The sequence below is a fragment of the Geotrypetes seraphini genome, chromosome 1, assembly GCF_902459505.1.
Source record: "Geotrypetes seraphini chromosome 1, aGeoSer1.1, whole genome shotgun sequence".
NCBI lineage: Eukaryota > Metazoa > Chordata > Amphibia > Gymnophiona > Dermophiidae > Geotrypetes > Geotrypetes seraphini.
Genome location: NC_047084.1, coordinates 538265164 through 538283950, shown reverse-complemented (window position 1 = coordinate 538283950; position 18787 = coordinate 538265164). Strand labels below are relative to the sequence as shown.

Sequence of the window (18787 nt, the reverse complement as noted above, 5' to 3'; positions counted from 1 at the left end):
ATGGACAATTGGTCTGACCCAGTAAGGCTGTTCTTATGTTCTAACAGCAGGTACTTAAAGCGGGTGTTTGATTTCTGGGGTTAATTACTTTTCTATTGAGGGCTGACATTTTGCAGGATTATGCAGTTGATATCTTTTATCTTGTGGTTTAAATAATTCATATACCTCACTTTTTGGTATATTTTCACTCAGCAGGTCGCTTAACAAAGGGAATCCTGTTTGGTTTTTGCCTTGGGCTGTTCTTGTTTGTTTGGTGTTTTTTTTTTTTTTTTACTTCAGCTTACACACAGACGCACTGTGACTCCATACTAGTTCCTGCAGGGAATTTGTGTCCTTGAAAACCAACTGAACCGGACCTACCTTGTCCAGTAACCTTGGCAAGATAAGTTTCTACTTTATGCCTAGTTGGAATGCAAACCTAATTCAGGTCAGGAGGTCATCTGTTGACAGTTTCTTGACTAAACAATGGCTTTGGTTGGTGGAACTTGAAAAAAATCCTCACTTTTATATTGCATAACAGGAAGATTTTCCTGATCCAAATAAAGCTTTGCATAGACCTGCTCCAAGAGACAGGACTAATGCGGTGCATGACCCTGAGTAAAAATAGTTCTCTGGTTTCAGAAACTAAAAGAACAGTTTGTGAAATACCTTTGAAATATTTTATCCTTTTTACCTCTTTTGTGTAGTAAGTGTGTGGAGCCTGCTTTTTATTGTAAGTCCTACCTGTATAGATTCATAACATTAGCCTCTTTTGATCATACCGATTATGATTTCTGCTAATATGAATTTATCATTGAAAAATAGGGTTGTACATCGATTAGAATTTTTAATTGCATGATTAATCGCAATTAAATCTTGTGATTAATTGCATAAAGCATCCCCTCACATTTCCACATAAATTCTCAAAACTGACACATTTCAATTCAGTTGTGCCATAGAAAGGCGGTATATCAAATCCCATTACCCACATACACACACATTTACTAAACTAATAATAAAATCATTTATCTTACCTTTGTTGTCTGGTGACCTTATCTTTCTAATCATCTCATTCCACATCTCTGGTTCTGCTTCCCTGTGCTCTTCTATTCACTCTTTCATTTTTTTCTCCTATTTTCTGTCCTATATCTCTTTTTTCATGATCAACTTTTCTTCCTCGCTTTCAAATCTGCCTAGTTTCTGTCTCTTCCCTTCCCTACCATTCATGAGCACCATCATTTCCCTCCCCATCCTTTTCCTTCCATGAGTACCCTCTCTTCCCTTCTCTCTTTCCTCCTCTTCCCTTCCTCTGATCACCATTCTCTCCTTCCCTCCTCTGTCACCATTTCCCTTGGTTTTTCCATTCCTATTTCCAGAATCTAGTGCTCTCATGCATCACCCTATCTCCCCCGTCTGTACCTCTTTCTCCCAGCAAATCTTCCTGTGATCTTACCCTGTCTCTCTCTCCTCCCTCCCTCCATGGTTGGGTCTCTATCTCCTTCCTCCTTCCCTCTCTCCCTGGTTGGGTCTCCTTCTCTCTTTCTTTCTTTCTCTCTCCTTTCTCCTTCCCTCCTTCTATGGTTGGGTCTCTCCTCCCTCCCTCCTTCCATGGTTAGGTCTCTCTTTCCTCCTTCCCTCCGTGGTTGGGTCTATCTGTCTTATCTCTCTGTGGTTGGGTATGTCTCTATTCCTTCCCCCCATGGTCGGTTCTCTGTCTCTCTTTTCTCCCTCACTTTCCCTTGGTCTGATCGGGTCAGTTACTCTCCTTCCCTTCCTCTAACTAACCTTGAATAGCCTGCCAGCAGTGCTAGGTATTAAAGCAGAGCACTGCCTGCAAACTCACCAACTTCACAGCCTCTCCTGGTCTCTTCAGTCCCTGCTTACGCTGGAACAGCTGATGTAACTTCCTGTTCTGGTGTAGCAGGGACTGAAGATATTGAGAGAGACTGGAGCTGGCAAGCTTACTGGAAGTACTCTGCTTTAATCACTAACATTGCTGACAGGTTATAAAAGTTAGTGAGAGGGAGGAACTATTCTGGATTTTCACCTGTCCTGCAATTGGCAGCCCAGATCTGCTGGTATATGCTTTTAACACGTGCGGTTCAGCGCTACTGGCACCTCCAGGCCTATTGGTAATTATGGAGTGTTAAAAGTTGGCGCTTCAATCTGTGTGTCACCCAGAGTGCTCATTTTAATATTAATGAACTAGATGTTCTTAATTTCCATACTATTCTTGGAGGCTGCTAAAGTGCATGGAAAAGACCACACAGAGCCATTTTGTGCATCAGAAGCTAAAATGCTTGTACACTAAACCAGTTAGAACTGTTTAGTGATGAATATCAGGGCCTAGGTGGGTAAAGTAGTGTGGCTTCCATATTAATCAATTTATTTCTATGCATTCAAGTATATAATAGCTTTTTATACTTATTATTGGACAAATAATACATTTCCTTACAAACTATTGAGGGCTTTCAGTCCTTTTTCAGGTCACAATAGCATGAGCAAAAGACGGCAACAGTTGACCTTGTCCTATGCCTTAAGTAGACCTGAAGAAGGCCAGCTTGGTTTATCTGGACAGGTAGATGTGATGAAATGAGCAAACATGAAATAATAAAAAATTCAGCCATTACACTTTCTCACATTGCACCAGGATTTACTAGTTAGAAAAACCTGTTGATAGATAGGGCCTAATCCAAGAGCAGGTGAGAATGTGGTATTAGTAGCTAAATATGTGAAAATTGGATAAGCTAGAATATAATAATCAGAAATACAAAAGTAAAAGATAGGAATCTAATTTAACATATTGATTTGACACAAGTTTCATGTGCTTGAGGGTACAGGAAGGCAGGCTAAGACATTCTGTGATTGATAACCATCATAGCAAATTTACCCCAGATGGCAAAGCTTAAGTTTTATAGGGCTTCTTTGTTCTGAAGAGTGACCAGCCTGAACTAGGCCAGTCCTCAGGGAGTTATAGGCAGACAGGAGTTGACTTTTGACCTGGTATCCACATTCCAAGAGGCCCTGAGTTTGCTCTGGCCTGAGTTTGCAGTGGGAAAGACAAATCGAATCCATATGTGTATCATTGTATGTATAGATCCAAAATTGAGTTTTAGTAAGTCAGTAAGTCAGTAAAATTACACAATAGGAATTTACTTATGTAGCCATAGGTAACAAGTGTAGATTAGAATATATTTTATTTTGATTTTCATATATCTGAAATCCTGAAGAAAGTCTGATAAGGCTACCTCTGGTATTTAACCTCTGACTGACCTTAAGCAACTTTTTTCTACTCTTTAAAATTCTGATGGGAGGGGGAGTTAACTGCTCCTTCCATTTTTCTCTATTTGGTCTTAGTGAGACAGAGATGATTTTCTCAGTACAGAGAGGGCAAGCTGATTTTAGCAGGAAAGGATTTTAAAGCTGAATAGTTTTTGTGAGTATATTACAATATCTGTCTATGTATTTCTTCTTTTTATAAAATATGTAAGCTTAATGTGAGAATGTAACTTTTTAGGTATAAGAATGTAATTTTAGGAATGCTTTTGTGACACGCCCATATGAAGCTAGCCTTATATGGAAACAAATAATGTGGACCAGTCAGATTATAGTGAAGGAATGTCGTCATTTAGGATATATATGGATGTGTAACTGGTAAAACGTTGGAATTTGTTACGAGCAAGGCCAGCTTTTGGCTTCTGTAATAATTCTCATGATGCAACTGATAACCAATTGATAATCTTATGATCACAATTTGATAACAAATAAATAATAATATTTTTTATTTTATTACAAATATTTGCATCATTTTTTCATTATTCATTTTTACAACCCTAGAGTAGATATAAGTACGCTTGTGCACAATTATCCTGGTCACAGTTGAAAATCAAGTGAACTATAAATCTAATCTAATATTTGCGTGTCGCATATACCTAATCAGGCTCTAGGTGACTTGAGGAATGGGTAGGGGATATGAAACCTTAAGCTAGGCAAATAAGTAAAGGTCAGATGCTTATGATGATCTTAGAAGTTTAGTTGTCGAAGAGTGAAGTTTTCAGTTTCTTTCAAAATAGGGTTTGGTTGGTTTCCGTTCTTATAGTCTCTGAGTTCATTCAAGATTTTAATTCCTAGGAAGGTGAACATGGACTGGAAGATTCTTTTGTACTTAAGATTTTTTGTCGAGGGGAGGTTCAATTGGATCCTGTTAAGAATTCTGCGTGATTTGGACCATGCATCTGTTAAGAGATTGATGAGTGGGGCTGCTGATTTGCCATAGATAATGTGATGCATGATACTGGCTGTTTTGAATTTTATACAAGCTGTGATAGGTAGCCAGTGGAGTTGTTTGCAGTGGGTTGAAATGGAGTCGTATTTTTTCAGACCAAAGATGAGTCTTACTGCAGTGTTTTGAATCAGTTGCATTTTGTGGGTGAGGGTGGCGTTGATTCCTAGGTAGGCGGAGTTGCAATAATCAAGTTGGGATAAAATCATCATCTGGACAATGGTGGCAAAGTGATGCTGGTGGGAAGTATGGCCTGATGAGTTTTAGTTATTTCATGGTAAAGAATGCTTTCTTTCGACATGGTGAAGAATGCTTTTTTTCGAAGATTGGATACTTGCGGCTCCATGGATAATGTGGAGTCTAGTATACAGCCTAGAATTTTGAAGGCTTTTTCTACAGCAAGTATGTTGCCCGACTGGAGCGTGATGCTTGTAGGTGCTGTTTGTTGGGTATTGTGGAAATAGAGGACTTTGGTTTTGGTGGCATTTAATTTTAGTTTTTGAGCAGTTGCCCATGCTTGGATCTTTTCTGTATTATCAGAAATTTTCTTAGGAGTGTCAGTTTGGTGAGGAGTAAGATGTCATCTGCGTATGACAGTATGCTCTCATCTTCAAGTTGGATATCTCCAAGTGAGCTCATGAATAGGTTGAAAAGAGTAGGAGAGAGCGGTGAACCCTGTGGAACTCCACAGAAGGCCCTCCAGTTGTTGGAGTATACACTTCTTTTTTGATGGTGTATTTTCTGTTCATGAGGAAGTCAGTGAAACAGCGCAGTACCGTATCTGCTTTCCCTATCTCAGAGAGTTTTGCTAAGAGTAACTGATGATCAACTGAGTCAAAAGCTACAGATATGTCGAATTGAAGGAGTGTGGCCTGTCGGCCTGTACTTAGCAGTTGTTTGATTTTGGTTAGTAAGGTAAGGATGAGGAGTTCTGTGCTATGCTGTTGTCTGAAACCGAATTGTGTTTGATGGAGGTATGAGTGTAGTTCTATGTATGCTGTTAGTTGTTTGTTTATGTAGGTTTCAAGAAGTTTGGTAAGGATGGGGATTCCAGTAATAATCTGAAGATACAGGTCTGTGGGGAGGCAGATTGAAGGATGATCTGAAGACAGAATTATGTTTCATTGTGTATTTGGAAAACCCCGGTGCTAAAGTCAATAGTGCAAGAACAGCATAGAAACCTAACTCTCCAGTGCTCAAAGGAAATGGTATTCATAAGGACATAAGAGTTGTCATACCAGGACAGACCAAAGGTCCATCAAGTCCAGTATCCTATTTCCAACAGTAGCCAACACAGGTCACAAGTACCTGGCAATATCCCAAGGACAAAAATAGATTTTATGCTGCTTATCCTAGGAATAAGCAGTGGATTTCCCTAAGCCATCTTAATAATGGCTTATGGACTTCTCATTTAGGAAATTATCCAAACCTTTTTAAACCCTGCTAAGCTAACTGTTTTCACTACATTCTCCAGCCAATGAATTCCAGAGTTTAATTACACATTGAGTGAAGAAATATTTTCTCCGGTTTGTTTTAAATCTGCTACTTAGTAGTTTCATCACATGCCCAGTAGTCCTAGTATTTTTGGAAAGAGAAAACAAGCAATTCACATCTACTCGTTCCATTCCTCTCAGAGCTGTCTCTGTTCCAGGCAGAAGATCCGTAATCACTTTAGCCTTTCCTCATAGGGAAGTTTACCATCCCTTTTATTATTTTTGTTGCTCTTCTCTATACCTTTTCCAATTCCGCTATATAGTTTTTGAGATGTGGCTATCAGAACTGCACACAGTACTTAAGGTGCAGCCACACCATAGAGCAATACAAAGGCATTATAACATTTTCAACTTTCTTGTTGCATGTTTCTGGGTCTCACTGCGTCATGTCCTGACAAGATGCAGCGAAACCCAGAAACATGCAACATGCATGATGCCAACTGTGGAAACCCTGAGAGAACATTTTCATCTTTGTTTTCCATTCCTTTCCTGATAATTCCTAACATTCTATTTGCTTTCTTAGCCAACACCACATGCTGAGCTGAGGGCTTCAATGTATGCTCACCAATGACACCTAGATCCTTTTCCTGGGCAGCGATTCCTAACATGAAACATTGTATCACGTAGCTATAGTTCGGATTCCTCTTTCCCACATGCGTCACTTTGCACTTGTTCACATTAAATGTCATCTGCCATTTTGACACCCAGTCTTCCAGCCTCCCAAGGTCCTCTTGCAATTTTTCACAATCCTCTTGTGATTTAACAACTTTGAACAGCTTTGTGTCATCAGTTGATTTAATTATCTCACTAGTTATTCTTATCTCTAGATCATTGATAAACATGTTAAAAAGCAGTGGTCCCCTCACAGACCCCCTGGGGAACCCCACTATTTACCTTTCGCCATTAAGAATATTAACCACGAGCAATGAATGCAAAAGCAAATGGGAGGAACGTGCCTGATGGATGTGCACAAGACCTGCTCTTATCACGAAACTCTTGTGCACATACTTCAGGAAAGACCGAAAAGTGTGAGCACACCTGCGCTGTATTTCTGCGCCTTTATATATGTATGTGTTTCAAAAATTGTTTTCTCTTGAGAAGCTCATATTTAAGCACAGAATGGCACCAATGTGTGCTTGCACTTTCTGTTTTGCTCAAACTTGCACACTTTTTTTGTTCACGATCAGCGATTTTTGGCTGCACGGGCTTCCTTCCGCTTCTATAAGAACATAAAACTGGCAGTTTAAAGTGAGAAATTCGGAAGAAATGCTCTCTTCAAAATCTTTCATCACCCCTGACCTGGTGGTAAGGGCAACATTTGTTGATGCAGTGTTCTCTGAGCACTGGGAAGGAATACTAAATGACCTCATTGACATCATAGTGCATTCTTTGGCACACATTTTCCGAATAAGAGCCCTCTGAACATTCTTTGCACACATTAACATGTATGCTCGTCCCTTGCTAATTGAGTCAACTTCTGGTGTTAGGTTTTGAGCATTGACCCATAGGTCTTCATTGTACTTTGGGGGGCACCTAGATAGACTGTGGGCTATAAGGTCCATTGCCAGTTCCTGGATTAGAAGTAAACTACTTTTTTAAAAAATTACTATTCTCAGTGACCTGAATAGACAAAGCCTTACCAGAGCCTGACTGTAAATTGGAAGAGGGGTGTATGTAAACTTTTCTAACCTAGTACTTGTAAGTAAATTGGAGTTTGACCAGCTTAAAAGACATAAGAATAGCCTTACTGGGTCAGACAAATGGTCCATCTAGTCCAATATCCTGTCTCCACGAAGGCCAATCCAAGACCAATTTCAGTTGGATTAGAGTGCATCCTAGGTATTGTAAATCAGCTAAAGAATTCTACCTATGTTTGACTAAATGTATCTCTTTCAAGAATGTGTCTTGGCCCTCCTAGTGGTATCTTTTTTTTAAACAATCCTAGGTTTCTGATTATGTATATGAAGTTAAGTAAGAACTTTCAAAGATTAGTAACCAGTATCTTATGCTGCAAACTATTAATAAAAATATTCCACTTTCCATAACATTCCACCCTAAACTGGGTACAATATAAAATCATGTCTATGTTTATTGGGTTCTTTAATATGTTGTCTGAATATTTTTGTTTGTGTGTGTTTTATGAAATATCTTTTTTTTATTAGAGCCAACAGAATCACATAAACAGAATTCTACAAAAACAAAGCACAATTTACATGGGATAGAATTTAGCTAATGCAAAGCAATTAAAAACATTAAACAAGCACAGAATACTGCACCGATGGCCCCAAGTTTTTGTATAAACCCCATTCTACCCCTATCTCCCTACTCATCCACCATACCCCAACCCTAACCCCCTCATCCCTGCCCTATATTCCTCCCCAGCCATTCATGTACAACCTGAGACAAGCAATTTAAGAGAATACAAACCATAAAACAGAGACCAGCAAAAGAGAACTAAAACTTCTACTCCGTAACTAGCTTTAGGTCTGTCCATTTCAAAGCAGAGTTACGGAGAAAGTAATAGGTAAGGTCAAAGAACCTAGGTATCATAAGGCCCACTTCCCCATTCTTTAAGATTGAATCTTGTGCATCTGTCAGTAGGCGAACCTGCCAGTACTGCTTCCATAAAGCAAAGTAGAATCTTTTAGGTGGAGTCATCACTGTTCTCTCTGAGTGCAAATCTGCCATTTCCTGCGCTGAGTTCGTTGTCCAAAACTTTAAAATCATTTTAAGCACAAGCATCAAGGCCACCCAAAGAACAACATTTTTGAGGCTCTTCCAACCCCATCGAGTCAGCAAATAGAATATTTACCATACTTACCTTCTAATACGTTGCATTTTTTTAAAATCACTTTAAAGAAACAAGCATTTCCCCAAGGGAAAGTGATTGAAGGGGGTGGGGACAGAGAAGCCAACCAGTGCCATTTGTGAAACCTCCTGCCATGATATCCTAATGAAACGGAACATTTCTTCCTCTTTTACCCTTGAATAAAGCCTGCCTCCAGGATGCTTAATGCTGGCATTATTAAAACACTTGAGGCAACTGTGCTGAACTTGTGACACACATTATATGCTTCGAGTGCCAACACTGTAGCATGCCAAGAGGAATGTGCTCACATGCCATCATGCAGCACATATGCTGGAGGTTGCCAATTCTTGTTCATGCAACATGTTGATGTCTTTAACCCGATAATATAATTATGAATGGTTGGCTTATAGTATGCAAAGCAACAGCGATGGCCAAGGTTCCTCAAATTTGTACAAAAAAATTCAGCACAGAGCTAAGTTTCAACACGTTTCAGACCAGTATCCTCCATGCTTACTGGAATCTTTTGCAGGATGAGAAAACATGTCCATGGCTTAGAAACATCTCACTTTGTATCATTGGGAAGTCTGTGTCATATCAGTAGGATTACAGCAGTATATTTTCATTGGCAAGCATGAAAAAGAAGTGATAAGAATATTTTATAAAATGAAGTTTGAATAACTCACTCCCATGCCAGAATGCTAGTAGTTAATCCCCACTGTTTGTTCTAAGATGGTTGTGATCTCATACTAGCATTACAAGTATCACATTTGATTTGTCATTTTCATTAGATTTATTAAATACTCAGTTGCTATACAGCAAGGAACGAAAAAATAAAATATACAGTATAAATATTTACAGCCAACAAAAACTTTTAATTATCTTTTTATTCTTACCTGAAAATTGGCAATCACCATTCACTAAAGACAGCTGTGAAAATCTGTTATTGCTCCCGTGTGAAATTTTAAGTCTGCACATATTGCACAAGCCGGCGTGGTAAATGCTCCGATGCTCATAGAATTCCTCGCCGGCCCGCGCTACAAACCTATAGCGCAGCTTGTTAAAAGTGTGTGTGGGGGGGGGGTATTATTATTTTTGTAATCCTTAGCACTTACACTGTTAATACCCCCTGATTTTAAAACAAATAGCTAAGACTGGGGCAGGCTAGCTTACATTTGTAGCTAAATCTCACTTTTTCCAGGTGTAACATCAAAACAAATAATGTCTTTTTCTACGCAGTGGCTGTGTCGATGAAAATTCCATGTTTTTTTCCTGCCAATGAAATGGTGGGGGTTTTTCTCCAACCATTTTGATTTTGAATGTTTTTTCACAATTCTAAAGAACAATATTTCTCCCCAGAAGTAATTAGGGCAGACTGAGACATCTATGTGTTACTTCCACTGAAAGCAATGGAAGTAAATCCCTTATGTCTCAATCCGTCCTCTTTTTTCTGGAGCCTAGGTTAGCGTAACTTCACGTAGAGCTGCCTCGATATGTGCTAAGTCAGCGATCTCAAAGTCCCTCCTTGAGGGCCACAATCCAGTTGGGTTTTCAGGATTTCTCCAATGAATGTGCATTGAAAGCAGTGCATACACATAGATCTCATGCATATTCATTGGGGAAATCCTGGAAACCCGACTGGATTGCGGCTCTCAAGGAGGGACTTTGAGACCCCTGTGCTAAGTGCAGCCATGCTAATTGCAACCAGCTTTTACACACAGTGATAGATGTGTTAATTCAAGTTTGAACACATAACACCTTGGTTGAGGAAACTCCATTGGTTACCTGTACGTTTCCGTGTTATTTTCAAGACATTAGTACTGGTGTTCAAAGTCATTTACCATGGGATTCCCTGGTATTTATTGCAAGTTATGGCAATCTATCGACCGCTTAGAACTCTGCGGTCTGAGGGCGCGATACAATTGTCTTTGATGGACTTTTCAAAAGTGCACTGTGAGAATACAAATCTGCTAACCGCAAACTAGACCGCAAAGAGCTCAAGACTACACTTTTTGTAGAAGCATTACAATAAATGATGATTCTGGTTTATTCCGGGTTTTGGAGTAATATATTGTGGAGCTCTGTGAATTAACTGTCTTCATTGAATGATCTGTAATCTTTGTTGTTTGTACAAATCTTGTTTGTTTTTATTTTATGTATGTTGCTATTGGTACAGTCGCCTAGGAATAGGCAGTTGAAAAATCTTTTAAATAGATAAATAAAGACAGGTTGGGTATGCCCCCAACAATTAGCGCACAGCCTTTGCATTTAACAAATGCTGATTTCTGCTGTTAGAGTGCCTAAGTGCAAAAATGTAACACTCTTCAGTAAAAGAACTCCTAAATGTGCATCATTAAGAACACAATAGCCTTACCAATGGTCCATCAAGCCCAGTAGCCCATTCTCTCCTGGCCAAACCCCAAGGAGGAGCAATGTTCCATGGTACCAATCCAGGGAAAGCAGTGGCTTCCCCCATGTCTTCCTCAATAAAAGACCATGGGTCCTGGTCCTGCATTAATGACATAATTAAATCTAGGCCTAAAATTGGTGTACATGGAATTTAAATGACTAATGCATAGCTGACCATTCAAATTGTTATTTCTAGTCAACTACTATTTGTCCGAGGATTGGATGAATATAATGGGTGTGTTTGCTTGGGAATATAACGGGTGTGTTTAACGTACTAATCATTAATCCCTTTGATGAATCCCCCCTATCAGAAAAAAAAGGGTTGAATATGTAAATCCTCTTGTCATTTTGTGTTCATATGCTTAAGAAGTAGTTTCAAAAATGTATGTTATGTTCTTCTGTTAGGGCCCCTTTTACAAAGCTGTGATAGCGATGCTGCTGTGGTAAATGCACTGAAGCCCATAAGAACTGAATCGGCTTTGGTGCATTTTTGTGTGGCTGTATCACTATTGCGGCTTTGTAAAAAGATCCATTAGTGTGGCATGCAGACTTTTTTGTATAATGACTTGGAGATTGGTAATTCATTCTTAGCCTCTGTAGATTTTTTTTTTTTAATGCGTGCAGTTTGTAAAAAGTTGTTTTCTTGCTCAGTTCCAGGATACATTTAATATAGTAATTTTTTTCAAAACTTTTTATATTTCTGTAGATCTGTCGGTCATGGTTAGCTGTCTGGTCCCATCAGGATTCACATGTAACAAGCCAAGGAGATGGAAGGTTTCCTGAGGTATATGCATTTTCACATGTGGCATGTCTTGTTCCAGATTTGAAATAATTTAGTAGTTTTGATTAAAAAAAGGGAAAACATTCTCCTGGTTTTTTGAGTAAATCCAGAGAAGAATAGTTGGCTTTTTTTGTTTGAATTTCTTCTGCTCTTTATAGTTTGCGATGCATTGAGTCTTCATGCTTATCCACTCAAGTTTTTTATTCCCCTGACTTAGGCCTAGATTCACTAACCTGCCCGATCCTGTCCGATCTGTGGCCGATCCGAGGCAGGCCGACTGATTCATAAACTGGGGCAATGCAAATGAGGGCTATCAGAGACATGTGGTCATCCCTGAAATCTGTCATACACGAGGCAACCGGCCGTTACATAAAATCATCACACAAACGGCGAAGAAAAGACAAACCCCAGTGGTTCACCACAGAGATCTCACGTCTCGTTAAGGAGAAGAAAAACACATTTGCTTCCTTCAAACGCACGGGGAAAAGCGAAGATCAACTGCTACACAGGATCAAGTCCACAGAGGTCAAAACGGCAGTCAGGGAGGCCAAACTTCGAGTGGAAGAAACTCTAGCAAACAACATTAAGAAAGGGGACAAATCCTTTTTCCGGTATATCAGTGACAGGAAAAAAAAACACAAACGGGATAGTACGCCTGAAAAAAACGGACGGGAATTACGCAGAATCGGATCCCGAAAAGGCCGAACTACTAAACGAATACTTCTGCTCGGTCTTCACCTGCGAGGCGCCAGGGTTCGGCCCTCAATTGAAGCCACAGTCAAACACAAAAGATCCGTTTCGGAATTTTAAATTCACACCCAGCGGGGTTTACCTTGAGCTAACAAAACTCAAGGTGGACAAAGCCATGGGACCGGACAATCTGCACCCCAGAGTGCTCAGGGAGTTAGGTGATGTCCTGGCAGAACCGTTAGCCGTGCTCTTCAATCTCTCACTGAGTACAGGGACAGTCCCCTTGGACTGGAAAACAGCTAACGTCGTTCCTCTACACAAAAAGGGTTGCAGGACAGAGGCTGCAAATTACAGACCGGTGAGTCTGACATCGATAGTATGCAAACTCATGGAAACACTGATCAAACGCCAATTGGACACGGTCTTGGACGAAGGGAATCTACGGGACCCCAATCAACATGGATTCACCAGGGGTAGGTCCTGCCAATCAAACCTCATCAACTTCTTTGACTGGGTAACAAAAAGACTGGACGAAGGAGATTCACTAGACATAGTGTACCTGGACTTCAGTAAAGCTTTTGACAGCGTCCCACACCGCAGACTGTTAAACAAGATGAAATCGATGGGGTTAGGAGAGACTCTGACGGCATGGGTCAATGATTGGCTGAGTGGCAGACTTCAGAGGGTGATGGTTAACGGTACTTTCTCTGAGACATCGGAGGTGACCAGCGGGGTGCCGCAGGGCTCGGTCTTGGGTCCACTCCTCTTCAACATATTCATAGGAGATCTGACTCAAGGGCTTCAAGGTAAAGTAACATTATTCGCCGACGACGCCAAACTATGTAATATGGTAAGCGAGGACAATCTACAAGATATTATGGCGCAGGACCTGCGTACATTGGAATGCTGGTCCTCAACCTGGCAGCTGGGCTTCAATGCTGGAAAGTGTAAGGTCATGCACCTGGGTAGCAGAAACCCATGCAGAACTTATACCTTGAACGGGGAGACCTTGACCAGCACTACAGCAGAACGAGATTTAGGAGTAATCATCATCTCCTAAACTGAAACCTCACCACTTATTAAGTTATATTTTCCCTCTGTCAATCTTGGTGTAATATGTTGTCCTTTTATCTATTTCTTATGTAATTCACTGATTGTCCAGCCTTCTTCGATGTGAACCGCCTAGAAGTCTTTCGACTGTGGCGGTATAGAAGAATAAAGTTATTATTATTATTATTATTAGTGCAGACATGAAATCTGCCAATCAGGTGGAGAAGGCTTCCTCAAGGGCAAGACAGATGCTGGGTTGCATCCGTAGAAGTTTCGTCAGCAGAAAGCCTGCAGTCATAATGCCATTATACAGGACCATGGTGAGACCTCATCTGGAATACTGCGTGCAATTCTGGAGGCCACATTATCGCAAAGACGTGCAGAGGGTCGAGTCGGTCCAGAGGATGGCCACCAGAATGGTCTCAGGGCTTAAAGGTCTCTCGTACGAGGCAAGACTAAACAATTTGCAGCTCTACACTCTCGAGGAACGCAGGGAGAGGGGAGACATGATTGAGACGTTTAAATACGTCACCGGACGTATAGAAGTGGAAGATAACATTTTCCTTCTCAGAGGCCCCTCAACCACAAGGGGGCACCCGCTCAAACTCAAGGGCGGAAAATTTCACGGCGACACCAGAAAGTATTTCTTCACGGAGCGAGTGATTGATCAATGGAACAAGCTTCCAGTACAGGTGATCGAGGCCAGCAGCGTGCCAGATTTTAAGAATAAATGGGACACCCATGTGGGATCCCTAAGTGGGTCAGGGTAAAACATTGTATAGTATTAAGGGGAGGGTCTATAGAGTGGGCAGACTTGATGGGCCTTGGCCCTTTTCTGCCGTCATCTTTCTATGTTTCTATGTTTCTATGTTCTATGCCTCCCACCGACTGCATGGACCGCTGGAGAGCGATCCTTGAGCATGCGCAGACCATCTTCTTTGCCTGTAGATGGTCTGCGCATGCTCACCATGAAGGAAGAGCTGGAAACTTTTTTGTTTTAGAGGTGGAAACTATCACGAGCCCGTGGTTTTAACCCACGGGTTGAAAGTGGAGCTGCACCACGGGCTAAAACCACAGAGTCGGGGCAGAGAGCAGGGTTTTTGCACAAGCGACTGGTCCTCAGCATTTGCTTGTTTTTTTTGATCGGACAGCCCAGTCGGTGTTCCTGAAATTGTTTTGTGAATCGCTCCCTACCTAAAGAAGGATATAAAACTGCTGGAGAGGGTGCAGAGACGAGCAACAAAACTGGTGACGGGTATGGAGAAACTGGAATACGAGGATAGACTTATAACACTAGGATTGTTCTCCCTTGAGAAAAGGAGACTGCGTGGGGATATGATCGAGACCTTCAAAATACTGAAAGGAATCGACAAAATAGAGCAGAGAAGATTATTTACATTGTCCAATTTGACACGGACTAGAGGACATGTAATGAAGCTAAGGGGGGACAGGTTCAGGACTAATGTCAGGAGGTTCTGCTTCACTCAGAGAGTGGTTGACGCCTGGAATGCCCTCCCAGAGGAGATTATTGCGGAATCGACCATCCTGGGCTTCAAGAGCAAACTAGATGCATATCTCCTTAAGAGAGGCATATAAAGATATGGTGGACTATAAATTACGCCAGGTGTACACCTGGCAGGGCCTCCGCGTGTGCGGATCACCGGACTTGATGGACCGAAGGTCTGATCCGGAGATGGCAGCTCTTATGTTCTTATGCCTTCCTACTTTTGGATGCCCTTCCCCTCATTTGCATGCACGGATCGGAATCGGATCAGGAGGAAGGTTAGTGAATCGGGTCGCTAAGTGGTCGGGACTTGATCGGTGGGCTTAGTGAATCTAGCCGTTAGTTAACCCTGATACTGCATTAGTAGACAAAAACAATCAGAGATGATGATGGTATTCAGGCTGGCAAAAATTTTAATAGGTAAGTCGCATGGAACACACTTCAAACGAACCTGACACAGACCGTGTTTTGGCAAATGCCTGCTTCAGGGGTTCATAATCCTCAATACCATAAATACCATGACTCAATAAAAACAAATATTAAATCATTTCCATTAAATATTTCAAACTTCTAGGGAGATAGCTGATATTATTCTGTGATGATTAAATCAACTCACTTTTCTTTAATCACAGCTCTAAATCACAATAAATAAATTAATAAATCTATAATAATAATATGCTAAGCGCGCATGCGCACTCTTAAGCCGTGTTCCCTGAGATCTGATCTTTCGGGATGTGGCCACAAGAGTGCGCATGCGCGCTTACTACCTCACCAGGACTCCAGCCGGGACCGTAGCCAGCGGCCGATCGCGGCTGACAGGAGGAGTCGGTTTCAGCCGCGCGCGCTGGCGGCCCTCCTTCAAGGCAGCACAGCTAAAGGAAAGCTGGGCCAAGCTACCCCCCGAACTCACCCTCTCTATACGAGTTTGTCTTTTGCAATAAACATGCTTTATGAAGCAAAAGCACAAACTCTGGGGAGAATAGCAGAGGACCGGGCCTGTACTAACTCCTGGGCCGCGACTCCCAGCGCCTCCTTCTCCCCAACCTGCAGCTAACAACACTACAATGCCCTTCTGCTTCCGAGGAGGCCCGTTCCTGCGGCAGCGCTTGTAAGGCGACTTTCACATCCATAGCTGTGGCAGCCGCTCTGTGCACAAGTGGGCCCTCTGGCGCTGACAAAGCCGTTCCCGCATCCCCCACACAGATTCTAACAAGCGCACCTCAGCCTGCACACCACTACACTGTGATCCCCAAATACTCACGTGCACCCGACACCTGCAAGATGACTGAGTATATCTTATACTGCAGAACACAAGGCTATGCTTGCAGGACAGGGGAAGCAGGAAGAGGATCTGATGGACAGGGGGGGGGGGAAAAGGAAGGGAGGCCTACTGCTGGACAGGGGGAGCAGGAAGAGGTGCTGATGGACATGGGGGGAGGTAAAATGGGAGCAGTGAAGGGGTGGTGATGGACACAGGGGAGGTAAAAGGAAGGGAGAATGGACAGGGTGGTGGTGGACAGCCAAAAGAAAGACAGAAATACAGAAAGCGGCTAAGGAGACAGAGAGAGAAAGAAATAAAGACAGACACACACACACATATATTCTAGCACCCGTTAATGTAACAGGCTATAAAGCTAGTAGAAATATATTTGTAAAGTGCTCAGACCATATAACCAATTGTTTAGTGGTAACACCAAACTGTGGCTATTAAAGGGACCATCATCGACTGTAAAGAAAAGAGATCATTTACATTAAAACCTAAATTTCAATAAGTATGCAACATAATGCGAAATGAAATGTAAGATTAAAAAAACAAAAGGTGATGATGCATACATATATAAAGTGACAATTGTGCAGCGTTTGTCTTTCTTTGCTTTTCTACTGCATTAATAGACAACACATCAGGACATCCTCTAAAACCCTGCAATAAGGGACTAATTGGAACCCTTTCACCCCCCAGAGGCTACAAACGCCCCTTCTGTAGCATCTCCGGCCCCACTGATATGAGGAACAAAGATGAAACCTAGTTCTTCTGTGTGACAATGTGCAGCCGGTCACTGGGTTTTTGGGTGTTTGTTTTTCTGGTGTCTGAGTTCTAAGTTCATGTGCCAGTGGAGAGATACAGATTCCAAATTCCAATTCTGTATTGCATCATACAGTCAGAAAACAAAAACATTTAACAAGTATGTTGCCTTATAAAATGCTATCTGTCTGGCAGGGTATTTCCCAGTCATCCAAATGTCGTGGGAACTAACTGGTTGTGAAATAGCATAGTAGTAGTATAATAGGAAAAGAAAACTAAATTGATAAACAATCATAAAAGGTGCATATTTATTTTTTTATTCCTGTTTAGTTTGGCAGCAGAACTGGCATAAAAGCAAAACTGGCTGTACTGACCGGGGGGAGGGGGCGGGGTGGTAGTTTTTGGCTTCTCTCAAACACTGTAGTAACAGTAAATGTTTAAAGCTGAACGTGGCCTATGAAGCTGGTACAGTTGAAGATTGTAACAGATGCTGGAAGAAAGGATGAAATCCAAATATAGAACCCCAAAACAAGGAAGAGTATAATTACTCAAATGCAAAAGATCTTCCAGGCCCAATTCTTGGCGGTGCAGAAGCGGAACAAGCCTGAAAAGTTATTTGTAATAGGACAGGTCCTCGGTGTTCACGGGACTCAGATTCATACAGCACACGGATTTTCTGGGTCTTCAGTTTTTGCGACTTGATTTTCAGCGTTCTCCTGATTGTATTCAGCAGATAAGTACTGTGTTTTTTCCACCTCTATCCAGCAATTGTGATTTTTTTTTTTTGCTATCTGTGGCATTGGCTAAACTTGAAAATTGTGGCTGCTGTCCTACCCTTCTTTTGACGGGAGCAGCGGAACGAAGCTTTTCTTAGCACATTATTTTTTTTCACAATTATCTCACTTTCACTTATTTCTCCGGGCAAGGTCCAGGGATGTTTCACAGGCGATACCCTTTTGGCTGTACTATTCTGGCAGCGGTGCCTTGAGGGAGGATTCCCCAGGCAGCTGTGAAAACTGAGGACCTGTCCTTCACTATTACAATATTATATCCTTAAACATTTATTTTTTTGATAGTTTTCTGCTTTAACTTTTCAGGCTCGTTCCGCTTCTGCACCGCCAAGAGTTGAGTCTGGAAGATCTGCTGTATTGGAAATAAGGATGATAAAATGAATAATGATAAAGTATGAGGGCGGTTTGATAAGTTTGGTAAAAAAAGCAAGTTAAACAATGTAGGGCTCCTTTTACGGAACCGCGTTAGCGGTTTTAGCGCACGCAGCTTTATAGCGCGCGCTAAACCCGCGCTACGCGGCTAGAACTAACGCCAGCTCGATGCTGGTGTTAGCGTTTAGCGCGGCCGGAAGTTTAGCGCGTGCTATTATGTGCGTTAAACCGCTAACGTGGCTTCATAAAAGGAGCCCGTAGTCTCCACCGAGGGCTATACATTTAGTCCAGCGAGTTTCCAGATTTTTTGTATCGTAGGAAAAATAGCTTCTGAGAAAACTGGAAACCCGCTGGACTAAGGCCTCCTTTTACGAAACTGCGATAGCAGTTTCTAGCGCGAGGAGCAGTGCTGAATGGTCGCGCTGCTTCCGACGCTCATAGGAACTCAGCGGCGGGAGCAGCGCAGGCCATTCAGCGCGGCTCCCCGCACTAGAAACTGCTATCGCAGTTTTGTAAAAGAGGGGGTAAGTGTGCAAGATGGAAACTATGATGTTTAACTTTTTTTGCCTAACATTTCAACCACCCTCATACAGCCTTATGGTTATTA

General features: G+C 41.8%; 1 long non-coding RNA gene across 1 annotated transcript in view; it reads left to right on the top strand.

The window, feature by feature from the left end:
- LOC117352586 overlaps positions 1-18787 on the top strand; it is a 48014-nt gene that overhangs the window by 26858 nt on the left and 2369 nt on the right. The window contains exon 3 of the long non-coding RNA XR_004537726.1: positions 11676-11753. This is a non-coding gene — a long non-coding RNA (uncharacterized LOC117352586). The remainder of the gene's footprint in view (positions 1-11675; positions 11754-18787) is intronic.